Source organism: Mobula hypostoma, chromosome 5 (assembly GCF_963921235.1).
Source record: "Mobula hypostoma chromosome 5, sMobHyp1.1, whole genome shotgun sequence".
NCBI lineage: Eukaryota > Metazoa > Chordata > Chondrichthyes > Myliobatiformes > Myliobatidae > Mobula > Mobula hypostoma.
Window position 1 is genome coordinate 161,219,550 of NC_086101.1, and position 17,723 is coordinate 161,237,272.

General features: G+C 46.9%; 1 protein-coding gene across 3 annotated transcripts in view; it reads right to left on the reverse strand.

Moving 5' to 3' along the window:
• The window catches only part of LOC134347111 (gastrula zinc finger protein XlCGF26.1-like), a 101,017-nt gene that overhangs the window by 12,746 nt on the left and 70,548 nt on the right, over positions 1–17,723 (reverse strand). Inside the window, exon 1 of one of the 3 annotated variants that reach the window (XM_063049255.1) lies at positions 6,476–6,516. The exons of the other annotated variants lie outside the window; for them this stretch is intronic. The gene's annotated coding sequence lies outside the window, so the exon portion shown is untranslated. Of the gene's footprint in view, positions 1–6,475; positions 6,517–17,723 lie in introns of those variants that run through there. 3 annotated transcript variants of the gene reach the window in all.

Below are 17,723 nucleotides of genomic sequence, written 5' to 3' on the forward strand. Positions count from 1 at the left end.
TAATGGTAAGACTCTTGGCAGTGTGGAGGATCAGAGGGATCTTGGGGTCAGAGTCCATAGGACACACAAAGTAGCTGCACAGGTTGACGCTGTGGTTAAGAAGGCATACGGTGTATTGGCCTTCATTAATCGTGGAATTGAATTTAGGAGCCAAGAGGTAATGTTGCAGCTATATTGGACCCTGGTCAGACCCCACAGAGAGTACTGTGCTCAGTTCTGGTCGCCTCACTACAGGAAGGATCTGGAAGCCATAGATAGGGTGCAGAGGAGATTTACAAGGATGTTCCCTGGATTGGGGAGCATGCCTTATGAAAACAGGTTGAGTGAACTCGGCCTTTTTTCCTTGGAACGATGGGGGATGAGAGGTGACCTCATAGAGGTGTATATGATGATAAGAGGCATTGATCGTGTGGATAGTCGGCGGCTTCTTCCTTGGGCTGAAATGATTGCCACAAGAGGGTACAGGTTTAAAGTGCTGGGGAGTAGGTACAGAGGTGATGTCAGGGGTAAGTTTTTTTACTCAGAGAGTGGTGAATGCATGGAATGGGCTGCCGGAAACGGTGGTGGAGGCGGATACGATAGGATCTTTTAAGAGACTTCTGGATAGGTACATGAAACTTAGAAAAATTGAGGGCTATGGGGGAGTCTAGTAATTTATAAGGCAGGGACATGTTCTGCACAACTTTGTGGGCCGAAGGGCCTGTGTTGTGCTGTAAGTTTTCTATGTTTCTAAAAAAAAAATCAGATATGCTCAGGGCATTAATGAGTCTTGGTTGCACCCAACAGTCTGACGCATTTGTTGGAACAAAATATCTGGGGCCTCAATGTCTCTTGAAAACCAAGGTTCCCTGCACCAGTTACCTTTCAACTTTTATTTTGGCAGTCTCATACAAACTCTACACACTCAAAATTACACTTCTGAAGGACACCCATTTACCAAGTACTCCTTTGCCAGAAAACATCCTGTCCCAATTCACACTTGTCAGATCCTTTATGATAACATCAAAATTGACCTTTCTCCAAGTTAGAATCTCAACCTGTGTTCCAGACCTCTCTTTTCCCATATTTAGTTTGAAACTGATGGCATTATGATCACGAGATACAAAGTGTTCCCACACACTAATTTCTGTCACTAGCCCTGGATCATTTCCTAATCTCTTACTGCACACTTCTACATTGGGAATTCTACATGCTGATTAAGGACACACTTGACAAACCCTACCCCAGCTAGTCCTTTTACAGTATGGGAGACCCAGTCAATATTTGCAAAGTTAAAATCACTTACTATATCAACAATTTTTTCTTGGCATAGTCTGCAATCTCTCTACAAATTTGTTCCTCTAAATCCCTCAGACTGTTGGGTGCAACCAAGTCCCAGTAATGGTGAGAATATCATGATTCCAAACCCTGAGCTCATCTGGCTTTCCTTATGATGGTTCATGCATTGAGATATACACGCCCAGCACATTCATCGCACCATGCTCAACCTTCAGATTGCTGACTTTGTCTGAACAACATCTGACTGGGTGTCAAGAAAGCAACCTCTCCCTCAATGTCACAAAAACAAGGGAACTGGTTGTGGACTACTGAAGGATTGGAGACAGGCTAACCCCTATTGACATCAATGGACCTGGGGTTGAGAGAGTGAACAGCTTTAAGTTTCTTGGCATAAACATCTCCGAGGATCTCACATGGTCTGTATATACCAGCTGTGTGGTATGTGGCTATGCGCCCCTTTCACCTCAGATGGTTGAAGAAGTTTGATATGGGTCCCAAATCCTAAGAACTTTCTACAGGGGCACAATTGAGAGCATCCTGACTGGCTGCATCACTGCCTGGTATGGGAACTGTACTTCCCTCAATCGCAGGACTCTGCAGAGAGTGGTGCGGACAGCCCAGCACATCTGTAGATGTGAACTTCCCACTATTCAGGACATTCACAAAGACAGGTGCGTAAAAAGGCCCAAAGGATCACTGGGGACCCGAGTCACCCCAACCACAAACTGTTCCAGCTGCTACCATCCGGGAAACGGTACCACAGCATAAAAGCCAGGCCCAACAGGCTCCTGGACAGCTTCTTCCACCAGCCCATCAGAGTGATTAATTCATGCTGATACAACTGTATTTCTATGTTATAATGACTGTCCTATGTACTAATTATTATAAATCTACTAGAAATTACACATTGCATATCTAAACAACAGGAATTCTGCAGATGCTGGAAATTCAAGCAACACACATAAAAGTTGCTGGTGAACGCAGCAGGCCAAGCAGCATCTCTAGGAAGAGGTGCAGTCGACGCTTCAGGCCGAGACCCTTCGTCAGGACTAACTGAAGGAAGAGTGAGTAAGGGATTTGAAAGTTGGAGGGGGAGCGGGAGATCCAAAATGATAGGAGAAGACAGGAGGGGGAGGGATGGAGCCAAGAGCTGGATAGGTGATAGGCAAAAGGGATACGAGAGGATCATGGGCCAGGAGGTCTGGGAAGAAAGACGGGGGGGGGGGGACCCAGAGGATGGGCAAGGTGTATATTCAGAGGGACAGAGGGAGAAAAAGGAGAGTGAGAGAAAGAATGTGTGTATAAAAATAAGTAACAGATGGGGTACGAGGGGGAGGTGGGGCATTAGCGGAAGTTAGAGAAGTCGATGTTCATGCCATCAGGTTGGAGGCTACCCAGACGGAATATAAGGTGTTGTTCCTCCAACCTGAGTGTGGCTTCATCTTTACAGTAGAGGAGGCCGTGGATAGACATGTCAGAATGGGAATGGGATGTGGAATTAAAATAGGGTTCCCCTTGTCCTCACCTACCACCCCACCAGCCTCCGGGTCCAACATATTATTCTCCGTAACTTCCGTCACCTCCAACGGGATCCCACCACTAAGCACATCTTTCCCTCCCCCCTCTCTGCATTCCGCAGGGATCGCTCCCTACGCAACTCGCTTGTCTATTCGTCCCCCCCATCCCTCCCCACTGATCTCCCTCCTGGCACTTATCCGTGTAAGCGGAACAAGTGCTACACATGCCCTTACACTTCCTCCCTTACCACCATTCAGGGCCCCAAACAGTCCTTTCAGGTGAGGCAACACTTCACCTGTGAGTCGGCTGGGGTGATATACTGCATCCTGTGCTCCCGATGTGGCCTTTTATATATTGGCAAGACCCGACGCAGACTGGGAGACCGCTTTGCTGAACATCTACGCTCTGTCCGCCAGAGAAAGCAGGATCTCCCAGTGGCCACACATTTTAATTCCACATCCCATTCCCATTCTGACATGTCTATCCACGGCCTCCTCTACTGTAAAGATGAAGCCACACTCAGGTTGGAGGAACAACACCTTATATTCCGTCCGGGTAGCCTCCAACCTGATGGCATGAACATCGACTTCTCTAACTTCCGCTAATGCCCCACCTCCCCCTCGTACCCCATCTGTTACTTATTTTTATACACACATTCTTTCTCTCACTCTCCTTTTTCTCCCTCTGTCCCTCTGAATATACCCCTTGCTCATCATCTGGGACCCCCTCCCCCCTTGTCTTTCTTCCCGGACCTCCTGTCCCATGATCCTCTCGTATCCCTTTTGCCTATCACCTGTCCAGCTCTTGGCTCCATCCTTCCCCCTCCTGTCTTCTCCTATCATTTTGGATCTCCCCAACCCCCTCCAACTTTCAAATCCCTTACTCACTCTTCCTTCAGTTAGTCCTGACGAAGGGTCTCGGCCTGAAGCGTCGACTGCACCTCTTCCTAGAGATGCTGCCTGGCCTGCTGCGTTCACCAGCAACTTTTATGTGTGTTACATTGCATATCTAGATGGAGACGTAATGTAAAGATTTCTATTCCTCATGTATATGAAGGATACAAGTCATTTCAATTCACCCTCTCCACTATCTGTTCTTGCGTTCTGACTCCAATCCTTCCGGCAACTTTAGTTTAACCACTTCCCACCCCCCCCCCCGCCACACACTAGCACTAGCAATCCTTACCATGAGGATATTAGACCTCTGCTAGTTTTAATTCCCTAACTAACACATCCCCTATCGGCCCTTTGACAGTCCTCTGCTAGGTAACCCCGCTAACAGTTTCTAAAGTGGTCTACCTGTTGTTGTGTGGGATGGCTACAACAGTACTCTGCGATGGCTATTTAACCTCATTCCCCTTCCTGACTCTTACCCTGTTTCCTGTGTCCTGCACCTTGGGTGCAACTCACCTCTCTTCATGTCATATCTATCACCCCCTTCGACTCCCAAATGATCTGGAATTCATCCATTTCCAGCTCCAACTCCCTAATGTGCAGGATTACAAGCTGCAGCCGGATGCACATCTTGTAGGTTAGGGTGTCAGAGACACTAGAAGTCTCCCCACTTTCCCACCAATGTTCCCTCTAATTTGTAATGATGGGTGTGCCGAAAAATCTTGTGCTGTGCAATTTTTACCCAGTGACTACAACATGTGCACATGAATTTTAAATAGAGAGGTATTTATTTTAACAGCTAGCAAATCACTGTTGATAAGAACTTTGATATTCTCTGGGTTTGATCAAATTCATCTGCATGCTCACACAACCTATGTAGCAGTCCTGTAGAGGGTTATGAAGGATTTTCTCATTCCAGCTTTTGCACGCCGTCCATATCTGATTTCCTTGCTAAATGATGCTTTAAAAAGTCAGATTTCCAAATATCACTCCACTTCCTCCCACTTGCAAATTCTCCAGCAACTTTTTCATTGCCGCAATACACACAGGTAACACGTTTTTGTATTGTACATAAATACATTAATGACTTAGACGAGGGAATTAAATGCAGCATCTCCAAGTTTGCGGATGACACGAAGCTGGGCGGCAGTGTTAGCTGTGAAGAGGATGCTAAGAGGATGCAGGGTGACTTGGATAGGTTAGGTGAGTGGGCAAATTCATGGCAGATGCAATTTAATGTGGATAAGTGTGAGGGTATCCACTTTGGTGGCAAGAACAGGAAAACAGATTATTATCTGAATGGTGGCCGATTAGGAAAAGGGGAGGTGCAACGAGACCTGGGTGTCATTATACACCAGTCATTGAAAGTGGGCATGCAGGTACAGCAGGCGGTGAAAAAGGCGAATGGTATGCTGGCATTCATAGCAAGAGGATTCGAGTACAGGAGCAGGGAGGTACTACTGCAGTTGTACAAGGCCTTGGTCAGAGCACAACTGGAGTATTGTGTGCAGTTTTGGTCCCCTAATCTGAGGAAATACATTCTTGCCATAGAGGGGGTACAAAGAAGGTTCACCAGATTGATTCCTGGGATGGCAGGACTTTCATATGAGGAAAGACTGGATCGACTAGGTTTTTACTCTCTGGAATTTAGAAGATTGAGGGGGGATCTGATTGAAATGTATAAAATTCTAAAGGGATTGGACAGGCTAGATGCAGGAAGATTGTTCCCAATGTTGGGGAAGTCCAGAACGAGGGGTCACAGTTTGAGGATAAAGGGGAAGCCTTTTAGGACTGAGATGAGGAAAAACTTCTTCACACAGAGAGTGGTGAATCTGTGGAATCTCTGCCACAGGAAACAGTTGAGGCCAGTTCACTGGCTATATTTAAACGGGAGTTAGATAAGGCCCTTGTGGCTAAAGGGATCAGGGGGTATGGAGAGAAGGCAGGTATAGGGTTCTGAGTTGGATGATCAGCCATGATCGTACTGAATGGCAGTGCAGGCTTGAAGGGCCGAATGGCCTACTCCTGCACCTATTTTCTAAGTTTCTATTCCCCCTGAACTCCCCCCCCCAGTGGCTGACGGTGGTGAATTTATTGATGGCAATGCCAATGAATATGCAGGGAAGGGCAGTAGTCTGTCTCATTGAAATCCGGAACATTTGTGATGTGAAAGCTACTTGTTGCCCAGGACAAAGGTGTTCGATATCATTGTCAGACATCCCACCTCTCCTGGAAGTTCTGGGAGTCTCCCACATATTGATAGCGGCTCCCTGATGCCTGCAAATTATATATATCCCGGAAATCGATTTTTTGGAGCACAAGCAAGCGAGAGGGAGACGGTGAGGGGGAAGGGCAGGGAGAGAGACAGACGTAGCGAGAAAGTGACAGAGAGAGCATCCTGACTGGTCTCTCTTTGTGCTAATGATCTATGGAAAAAGGGTACTAATGCTGAGTTCCTGTTTGCCAACATCTGCAGATTTTCTCGTTTGTGATTGGAGGTACAACAAAGGTGATTTTCTTAACAGCTGATGTAAAAGATTTGGTTCCCTTTCTCCGAGTTCCTAATCCTTGTAGTTAGATAGCTGGAGCTCAGCTCCGTCTGAGAGATCCATCATTTCCCATTCCCTCATCAGCCTGAAGCTCCCCGGGGCCGTGTACGGATCGTGGGGCTAAGAGAGAGGGATGAGAACAGGACTGTCCCGGGATTACGGGCTATGCTGTTCGGAGCTCGCAGCAATTGTCCCGAATTCGGTGTTGAAAATGTCCGCCCGCAAACCATCTCTTACCTGGAGCCGATTACTCGAGGCCGTTTGAGTACTGTGCGCATGCGCAATACTCGTGCACATTCGCAACCCTGACGCCTGCGCATTCGATCGGTGCTTCAGCGATGGCGATAATTGTTACGCAGAGCTTTCTGGGTAATTACGGTGCCATTAAAAGTTCCTGCAACCACTAGTTCCATGGCAGGGTTTGGTTGCTGCTGGTTTTCGGTTATTGGGAGATTGAGTAGGGAAAAGGCTGGAGTTGTGACTGGAAAATGGCGGAGAGAGAGAACATCAAGGAAAGAGCCAAGCTGTTGAAGGAAGTTTTTGGCGAGAGTGGAAGTGAACTGGAGGTGGAGGTCAGTGGGAAAGAGGAAGAAAATAAAGCAGAGGTACGGGATATTAAACTCTGAGGAGTCAGCGGATGATCAAAGCAGGACAGCAAAACAATGGAAAGAAGATGAGATTAAAGCAATTATAAAGCTAAGAGAAGTCTTTTGGTGATTGGGACCCGATTTCTTTGACGAAGGTGCTCAACAAAACTATAGGCGAAATTAAAGGAGCAAATATTTTACGAAATGATCGCTATTAGTGATTTGTCAAGATAGACGGCAAAGAAGTACAATGCTCAATACCTAACAATAAAATGTGGACTAGAGGAGTTATTTCGGGGATACCAAAAAACGTTACTATGGATGAGATTAAACAGAACATAAAAGGAGCAAAAATTATTGAGGCCAAACGTTTGAAAGTTACAAGAAACGGGAAAAAAGTGTGATAGTATATCGGTAATGATTAACTTTGATGAACAGAGATTGCCGACTAACGTTTACTTAGGGTATATGTGTTATGCGGTTAGAATATATATACCACCGCCTTTAAGATGCTATAAATGTCAGAAATTCGGGCACATTGCGGCGGTCTGCAGAGGAAAACAAAGATGTGGGAGATGCGCTGGAGAACATGATTATGGGAAATGTGAAGCGGGAGCTAGGCTGAAATGCTGCAATTGTGGTGAGGAACACAGCGCGGCTTATCGAGGGTGCATTTATAGCAAGAAGGCGGCTGAGATACAATATGTAAAAGTAACTCAAGGAATCAGTTATGCAGAGGCAGTGAAAGAATTTGATGAAAAAAGGCTGTCAAGCAAACAAATGCAGGGAATAATAAACTGGTGAATTGTGAGAGCTGTAATATGAAAAATAAGGGTACATTATTGAGTGGAAAGGATTTCGTGCTTTTATGGTCATAGTCATGGTCATACTTTATTGATCCCGGGGGAAATTGGTTTTCGTTACAGTTGCACCATAAATAATAAATAGTAATAAAACCATAAATAGTTAAATAGTAATATGTCAGTAAATTATGAAATAAGTCCAGGACCAGCCTATTGGCTCAGGGTGTTTGACCCTCCAAGGGAGGAGTTGATGGCCACAGGCAGGAATGACTTCCTATGATGCTGTGCGTTGCATCTCGGTGGAATGAGTCTCTGGCTGAATGTACTCCTGTGCCCAACCAGTACATTATGTAGTGGATGGGAGACATTGTCCAAGATGGCACGCAACTTAGACAGCATCCTCTTTTCAGACACCACCGTGAGAGAGTCCAGTTCCATCCCCACAACATCACTGGCCTTACGGATGAGTTTGTTGATTCTGTTGGTGTCTGCCACCCTCAGCCTGCTGCCCCAGCACACAACAGCAAACATGATAGCACTGGCCACCACAGACTTGTAGAACATCCTCAGCATCGTCTGGTAGATGTTAAAGGACCTCAGTCTCCTCAAGGAAATAGAGATGGCTCTGACCCTTCTTGTAGACAGCCTCAGTGTTCTTTGACCAGTCCAGTTTATTGTCAATTCGTATCCCCAGGTATTTGTAATCCTCCACCATGTCCACACTGACGCCCTGGATGGAAACAGGGGTCACCGGTACCTTAGCCCTCCTCAGTACCACCAGCTCCTTAGTCTTTTTCACATTAAGCTGCAAATAATTCTGCTCACACCATGTGACAAAGTTTCCTACCGTAGCCCTGTACTCAGCCTCATCTCCCTTGCGGTGGATGCAATTAATCGTTCAGCGCAAGCAAGCAAAAGAACTGAGAAAATTAAAATTATCATCAAGTCTGCAGAAAAGTATCTTGGTATTAAAGGGACACACATCAAAGTTGCTGGTGATGCTGCCTGGCCTGCTGCGTTCACCAGCAACCTTGATGTGTGTTGCTTGAATTTCCAACGATGCTGCCAGGCCTGCTGCATTCACCAGCAACTTTGATGTTTGTTGCTTGAATTTCCAGCACCTGCAGAATTCCTCGTGCTTGGTATTAAAGGGATTAGGTGGGAAGAAGTTAAAGAAATGCTGAATGGAGGATCCAACAGTTCACAGGCAGGGGAGATGGAATCTTAATGGCAGTATATTTATCGCAAATGGTCAAGAATTTAAGAAATATGTTTCAGAACTTAAGGAAAATCCTCAGATTTTATGGTTGAAGCCCAGGGTAAATGTGCAGAACTCCAACAACAAATAGAAGTCCCTGATAAGGACAACTGTGAGTTGGAAAGCAATTGGAAAATGGAGGAAATTATGACAAGGATACAAAAGGAAAAGGAATTTGTTTCAAAGTGAATTATCTACATTCAGATTATAAACTGAAAACATAGAAGCAAATGAAGAAGAATTCTCAGCAAACAACTGCGGGCTACGATCCAAGAAAAGGAAAAACTGAAAAAGCAGATGGACTTGGAAAAAACAGCCATTTTAAAAGTATAACGTGTGATAATCACTATTCTTTAATAAGACAATTTTAGTCTTCCAAGTGATGTAGATGAAATCAATGCAATTGAGGTAATGCAACTACACAAAAACATGTGTCGAAATTAGGGAAGAATAGCAGTTTGCAGCATTATCCAATGAGCACATTAAGCATTCACGAGGAATTGCAACTACAAAGTGATGCTAATAGAGAACTGCAGGCTGAAGTAGATTGTCTAAAGTAGAGAACTCCAGGACATATTTGGTTGGAACACAAGAAGTCTAGCAGGTGGTGGTAATGCACTGAAAACTGGTTGCCAACTGCCATAAAACAAAAAAGAAGAAGAAGAAAGAAGAAGGTTCCATGTTCACACCTCAGTTTTTTTTTGTGTAGAAAACTCAGCAGCTCTTTTAATGCAGAAAGCAACACTCACAACACGCTGGAGGAACTCAGCAGGTCGGGCAGCATCCGTGGAAATGATGAGTCGGTGTTTTGGGCCGGAACCCTTCGTCAGGACTGAAGAGGGAAGGGGTAGAGGCCCTATAAAGAAGGTGGGGGGAGGGTGGGAAGGAGAAGGCTGGTAGGTTCCAGGTGAGAAACCAGTAAAGGGAAAGATAAAGGGGTGAGGGAGGGGAAGCAGGGAGGTGATAGGCAGGAAAGGTGAAGAAAGAATAGGGGAAAACACAATGGGTAGTAGGAGGCGGAACCAAGAGGGAGGTGGTAGGCAGCTGGGGGAGGGGGCAGAGTGACATAGGGATAGGGGAAGGGAGGGGGAGGGAATTAACAGAAGTTGGAGAATTCTATGTTCATACCAAGGGGCTGGAGACTACCTGGACGGTATATGAGGTGTTGCTCCTCCAACCTGAGTTTAGCCTCATCATGGCAGTAGAGGAGGCCATGTATGGACATACCTGAATGGGAGTGGGAAGCAGAGTTGAAGTGGGTGGCTACTGGGAGATCCTGTCTGTTTTGGCGGACGGAGCGGAGGTGTTCGAAGAAGTGGTCCCCCAATCTGCGTCGGGTTTCACCAATGTACAGGAGGCCGCACCGGGAGCACCGGATGCAATGGATGACGCCAACAGACTCAGAAGTGAAGTGTTGCCTCACTTGGAAGGACTGTTTAGGGCCCTGAATGGTGGCAAGAGAGGAGGTGTAGGGACAGGTGTAGCACTTGTGCTTACAGGGATAAGTGCCAGGTGGGAGATCCGTGGGGAGGGACCGATCCCTGCGGAAAGTGGAGGGGGGTGGAGAGGAAAAGATGTGCTTAGTAGTGGGGTCCTGTTGAAGGTGGCAGAAGTTGTGGAGGATATTGTACCGGATCTGGAGGCTGGTGGGGTGGTAGGTGAGGACAAGGGGAACTTTGTCCTTGTTGTGGTGGCGGGAGGATGGGGTGAGGGCCGAAGTGCAGGAAATGGAGGAGATGCGGATGAGGGCATCACTGATGATGGCAGAAGGGAAACCACAATCCTTAAAGAAAGAGGACATTTGAGGTGTCCTGGAATGGAAAACCTTATCATCGGAGCAGATGCGGCGGAGACGGAGGAACTAGGAATAGGGAATGGCATTTTTGCATGTGGCGGGGTGGGAAGAGGTATAGTTGAGGTAGTTATGAGAGTCAGTGGGCTTATGGAATATGTCAGTGCACAGTTTGTCTCCAGAGATAGAGACCGAGAGATCGAGAAAGGGGAGAGAAGTGTCCGAGATGGACCAAGTGAATTTGAGGGCTGGGTGGAAGTTAGAAGTAAAGTTGATGAAATTGACGAGCTCAGCATGGGTGCAGGAAGCAGCACCAATGTAGTCGTCAATGTACCGAAAGAAAAGTTGGAGAGCAGTACCAGAACAGGTTTGGAGCACAGACTGTTCCACATAACCAACGAAGAGGCAGGCATAGCTGGGGCCCATGCGAGTTCCCATAGCTACATCCTTAGTCTGAAGAAAGTGGGAAGAGCCAAAAGAGAAGTTATTTAGTGTGAGTACCAGTTCCGCCAACCGGAGGAGGGTAGTGGTGGTGGGGAAATGGTGAGGTCTGTTATCCAGAAAGTAGCGGAGGGCTTTAAGGCCTTCTTCATGGGGAATGGAGGTGTATAAGGTTTGGATATCCATAGTGAAAATGAAGCGGTTGGGACCGGGGAACTGGAAGTTATTGAAGAGGTGGAGGGTATGGGATGTATCCCGGATGTAGGTGGGGAGAGACTGAACTATGGGTGACAAAATGGAGTCCAGGTAGGCAGATACAAGTTCGGTGGGGCAGGAGCAGGCAGAAACTATGGGTCTGCCGGGACAGTCAGGCTTGTGGATCTTGGGGAGGAGGTAAAACCGAGCAGTACGCGGTGTGGGAATTATGAGTTTTGTGGCTGAGGATGTAAGGTCTCCAGAGTTGATAAGGGCAGTGATGGTACGGTAGACAATGGTTTGATGGTTTTTGGTGGGGTCCTGTTCCACCAGAGAGGAGGTGTCAGAGAGCTGCCGTTTGGCCTCAGTGAGGTAGAGGTCCGTCTGCCAGACTACTACAGCACCACCTTTGTCAGCGGGTTTGATGGTGAGGTTGGGATTAGTGCGGAGAGAGTGGAGGGCAGTGCGTTCAGAGGGAGTGAGATTGGAACAGGAGAGAGGATTGGTGAAGTTGAGACGGTTGATGTCTCAGAGACAGTTGGAGATAAAAAGATCCAGTGCAGGTAGAAGGCCTGGATGGGGTGTCCAGGAGGAGGAGGAGGAGGCGGGTTGAAGACAGGAGAAGGGGTCATCAGTAGGGGGAGGGGAATCCTTGCCAAAGAAGTAGGCTTGGAAGAAGAGTTCAGCGTCATGGCGGGCACGGAACTCACTGCGGTGTGGATGGAGGGGGACAAAAGTGAGGCCCTTGCTAAGGACAGAACGTTCTCCCTCAGAAAGGGGAAGGTCAGAGGGGATGGTGAAGACACGGCAAGGGTTGGGGAAACCCGACGCAGATTGGGAGACCGCTTCGTCGAGCACCTCCGCTCCGTCCGCCAAAACAGACAGGATCTCCCAGTAGCCACCCACTTCAATCCTGCTTCCCACTCCCATTCAGATATGTCCATACATGGCCTCCTCTACTGCCATGATGAGGCTAAACTCAGGTTGGAGGAGCAACACCTCATATACCGTCTAGGTAGTCTCCAGCCCCTTGGTACGAACATAGAATTCTCCAACTTCTGTTAATTCCCTCCCCCTCCCTTCTCCTATCCCTATGTCACTCTGCCCCCTCCCCCAGCTGCCTACCACCTCCCTCTTGGTTCTGCCTCCTACTACCCATTGTGTTTTCCCCTATTCTTTCTTCACCTTTCCTGCCTATCACCTCCCTGCTTCCCTTCCCCCACCCCTTTATCTTCCCTCTTACTGGTTTTTCACCTGGAACCTACCAGCCTTCTCCTTCCTACCCTCCCCCCACCTTCTTTATAGGGCCTCTGCCCCTTCCCTCTTCAGTCCTGACGAAGGGTTCTGGCCTGAAACATCGACCGATCTTTTCCATGGATGCTGCCCGACCTGCTGAGTTCCTCCAGCGTGTTGTGAGTGTTGCTTTGACTCCAGCATCTGCAGATTATTTTGTGTTTAATGCAGAAAGCATCTCCCATAAACTATACACTTAATAACAGCAAACTTTTCACGTGTCCAATGCCAAAGTAGAACCTTTTTACAAATGCAGAAATAAAACACAAGGGATTCTGCTGTTGCTGGAAATGTAGACACATACACACAAAATACTGAAGGAACTCTGTAGTTCAGGCAGCAACTGAGCAGAGGAGTACACAGTCTATGCATGCTGAAGGGGCTCGGCCTAAACGTTGTCCATTTATTCCTCTCCACATTTGCTGCCTGGTCTGTTGATTTCCAAAAGTATTTTGCAGAAATAAACCAACTTTTTTTCAATCAACCAGTTTCCAAATGTTTCTGATCTTTCACTTGTAGCCACATCCTGCTGGTCTGATTCCTCATCCTCCTCCTTGTAAACTCTAGGCCCCATCTCTTTCTGGAGCCCCGAAGCCCTGACTCAGGCTGGCAACTCTTTGGTTTCTGACTCTGCTCCATCAAAGATTCACTCGCTGGTCTACTATCAGACCTTAGAGGTGCATTGCAACCACCCAGCTGTCTGAGGCACAGTCCTTTGAAATTAGTGAAAATGACCCAAAATGTTGAAAAGAGCAGGGAAGAAGGAGTTTAACCACCTTAGTCCAGAGCCCTGGGAATGTCAAAACCACAATGAGCTCATCGTGTTATTCAGCCTGGAGAAAATCATGCAGGGAATTCATCAGGTGTATAAGATGATGAGAGTAATTTGTTGTGTGGATAGCCACAGGCTCTTTCCCAGGACGGAAATGGCTAACACGAGGTGGCATGGTTCTAAAGTGCTTGGAAGTCGTTGCATGGGAGATGTCAGAGGTAAGTTTTTTTACCTAGAGAGTGGTGGGTGTGCGGAATGCACTGCCGGTGATGGTGGTAGAAGCAAATACAATAGGGTATGCTAAGAGATTCTTAGATTGGTACACGGAGCCTAGAAAAATAGAGGGCTATGCGGCAGGGTAATTCTAGGCAGGTTCTAGAGTGGGTTACATGGTTGGCACAACATCATGGGCTGAAGGGCATGTAATGTGTTGTAGATAGACTGACATAGACCTGGCTGGCGGCGTAGTGGCATCAGCGCTGGACTGCGGGCCGGGAGGTCCCCAGTTCAAATCCAACTGGCTCCCCTGGTTAGGAGCTGGTGATCTCTTTTTTAAAAAAAAACAAACTCACCCAGCAGAAGGCAATGGCAAACCACTGCTGTAACTTGCCTCATACACAATTTCCCACTACGTCAATAAAAGAGTGAGGTAGTTACTCTGCCCTTCATAATTTAAACCACTTTTGTGAGGTCACTGCTCACTCTCCTACATTCCAGGGAGTAAATGGAGATTGGAACAAATACCTTCAACTGAACACGAAGTTCAAGAAGGAGCAATGCATTGAAGCTGAAGAAGCCAACAGAATTGGAAAAAAAACAAGAGTTCAGTTGAAGAAGATTGGAGAAGTCAAAGGAACATTTCATGTAAATGAGGATAGGAAAAGACAAAGAAGGAAAGGACCCTACAAAAGCAGAAGACATCAAAAGGAGTTGGCAGGACCACATAGAAGAATTGCAGAACCATCCCAACAGTGAAGACTCCCTCGTCAATCTAGAGCCGGACATTCTGGAAAGTGAATTCGAATGGGCGATAGAAACATTGCCAATAATAAGGCTGCAGGATGTGACAGGAGTCCAGTTGAATTGTTTAAAACTTTAAAAGATGATGCTGTAAACATGATGCATGCAACTTTCCAGCAGATCTGGAAAAAAATAACCCGTTCCGTGTGTGCAAAGAGACTCATTCAGTTAACCCACTTTGTGATGCTCCAGTGAGTTCACAATAAGTGGAGGCCACATTTCTGTTCAGAGTGAGCATTCACCACTGGCCTTGCAAAAGAGTAAACATCTGTTTCTCTCACCGGCTGTTGGAGGCATTTCCCACATCAGGATGTATGAAATACTGACAGAAATTCTGTCTGTTCTCTGGACTGTAACATTGCCCGCTGCTGTATTTCTGTCTGAGATTCGCCCACACCCATCTTATTCAGGAGCTCCTGTCTATCCAGATAAGTATATATACCATCTCTAAGAATACTTTCCATTAACTTACCCACCACTGACATCAAACTTACAGGCCGATAATTGCTAGGTTTACTCCTGGAATCCTTTTTAAACAATGGAACAACATGAGCAATAGGCCATGCACTATCTGGGCACTATCCACGTTTCTAATGACATTTGAAATATTTCTGTCAGAGCCGCTGCTATTTCTACACTAACTTCCCTGAAGGTCCAAGGGAATATCCTGTCAGGACCCGGAGACTTATCCACTTTTATATTCCTTAATAGTGCCAGTACTTCCTCTTCTTTAATCATCATAGTTTCCATAACTTCCCTAATTGTTTCCCTTACCTCACACAATTCAATATCCTTCTCCTTAGTGAATACGAGGGGATCTTAGACTGAAGCAAGGAGCAGTTAAAGATGTCAGCAAACACTCCAGCTAGATCGCTTGCACAGGCCCGGAGAACCCGTCCCGGGATGCCATCTGGACCCATTGCCTTCCTTGGATTTATCTTTAGGAAGGCCCTTCTAACGTCCTCCTCAATGACAATGAATCTCAATGCCACCAGGTCTGGTTCATCCGGAGGGAGCGGGACGCTCCTCTTCTGTTCGAATCTTGCATAGAATACGTTAAGTTCGTCAGGATGAGAAGCGCCACAGTTATTGATATTTGCAGCCTTTTCTTTGTGCTCAGTGATCTCATTTAGACCCCGCCATAGTCTACTGGCATCCCTCTGGTTAGCCTGGACTTCCAACTTGGCTCGATATTGCCTCTTGGCGCCCTTAATGGCTTTCCGGAGTTCACGCCTGGATTCCGTGTAGCGACTGGATTCCATGTAGCAACTGGTATCCCCGGACCTAAAAGCCAAAGCTCAGCCTTTAAAAGGGACTTGACCTCATAATTCATCCCAGGTTTCCGGTTAGGGAATACCCGGATGGTCTTGCGAGACACACAGTCCTCCGTGCATTTCCAAATAAAGTCCGTGACAGCTGAGGCATACTCATCGAGGTTAGCTGCTGAGTCCTTGAATACTAACCAGTCCACCAATTCAAAGCAGTCATGGAGGACCTTATCTGTTTCCTCCATCCAACGCGACACTACTTTTGACACCATGACCTCCCACTTCAGTTTCTGTAAGCTGGGAGGAGGAGTACGGCCTAATGGTCCGATTTTCCGAAGTGAGGTCGTGGGACAGAATGATAGAGTGTCAAGGAAGTGAAGTTTGTTCAGTGAAAATTACGACTGAGAAGTGGGCACAATTACAAACTGTTCTAAAAGGTATCTCATTGGTATTTTCCAAATTCCCTCTCTTGAGATCAAGCACACAACCTGATTTTCAAAATGTACCTCCACCCATCCTGCTCATGGACTGTTTGTCCCACTCCCATCCGAGGTAGACTACGTAGCATCCTCGCCAGGACCACCAGCCTCTTGGACAGCTACTTCTCCCAAGCAGCAAGGCTGATAAATATCTCTACCCACTAACCCACCCTTCCACACCACCAAACACCTCTAGTTTATCATTTCCTGTCTGTCATCTTATGTGCAGGCATCCTATGCCGAGCGTCACTTTATGGACATACAATCAATCCGTGCACAGTATATAAACTATGGATATATGTTTTTACTGTTGTGTTTTTGTGTTGCATTGGAGCTGGAGTAATAATTATTTCAACCTCATTTACAGTTGTCTGCTGGAAATGGAATTAAACAACCCTGAATCTTGAGTAAACATTTCAGCAGGCTGCCACGTCACATTTCTGTCTCTCAGTGTTACTGTGGCACAGCATCACCTGGTGACAATGGAGTCCACAAATCGGGGGGCCCTGTTCTTGTGGCAAATCAGTTTGTCCACAAAAGGGAGAGGTTTACAGCGATAAGGAGGGGTGTAGCGGGCTGGAAGCCAACTGCAAGTGGATGAGGTGCCAGACCTGCCCCAAACCACTCTCCTCACCGATAGTCAGCGTCCCAAACACTCCTTCCATATGAGGCAATGCTTCAACATCGTGCCTGTCGGGGTCATCTACTGTTTCCAGTTTTCCAGGTGTGGCCTCCTCAACATTAGTGAGATCCGATGTAGTGTCTGCATTCTGCACTCTGTCTTGATGGGATTCTGCAGATATAGGAGATGCAGAGTAACATACACAAAATGTCGCAGGAAGTCAGGAGGTCAGGTAGCTTCTATAGAGGGGGATAAAGCAAAACAGAGAGTTCCTGCCGAGACCTTCCATCGGGACTGGAAGTGGGAGAAGCCGGAATAAGTTACTGCGGGGAGTGGAAAGAGTCCAAGCTGGTATAAGAGTGGAAGCCAGATTAGAGTGAAGGTGAGTGGGTGGGGGAGGAGGGAGATGAAGTGAGACGCTGTGAGGTGGTAGGTGGAAAATACAAAGGACTGAAAAGGAGGAATCAGATCAGATAGGAGAGGGGATCATGAGGAAAAAAGGAAGTAAAAGAGGAGCCAGAGGGAGACGATCCGCAGTGGAGGAGAGAGAAGTGGAGAGACAGAATGGAGGAGACGGGCCTGTGGGTCGATGAAAAGAAAAGGTGGAGGTAGAAGTTAAAGATATTGATGTTCATGCCATCGGGTTGTAAACTACCCGGATGTAATATGAGTCGTTTCTCCTCCAACCTGAGAGTGCACTCACCGTGTTAGTTATACATGAACCAGAACAGAGAGTGGATTAATAATTTTCCCCTGGCATTCCTATAAAATCAAACCTCTCTCACCTTAAAGCGATGTCCTCTGGTTGTTGATTCCACAAAAGTGGGGAAAAGGACACTGCACATTCCCCGTTTCTGTACTTTCAGAGTTTGGAACACCTGCGTAATGTCACCCTCAATCTCCTGCACTTCAAGGTGTGAAGTCCCAACCTGCCCAACCTCTCTCCAGAACTCAG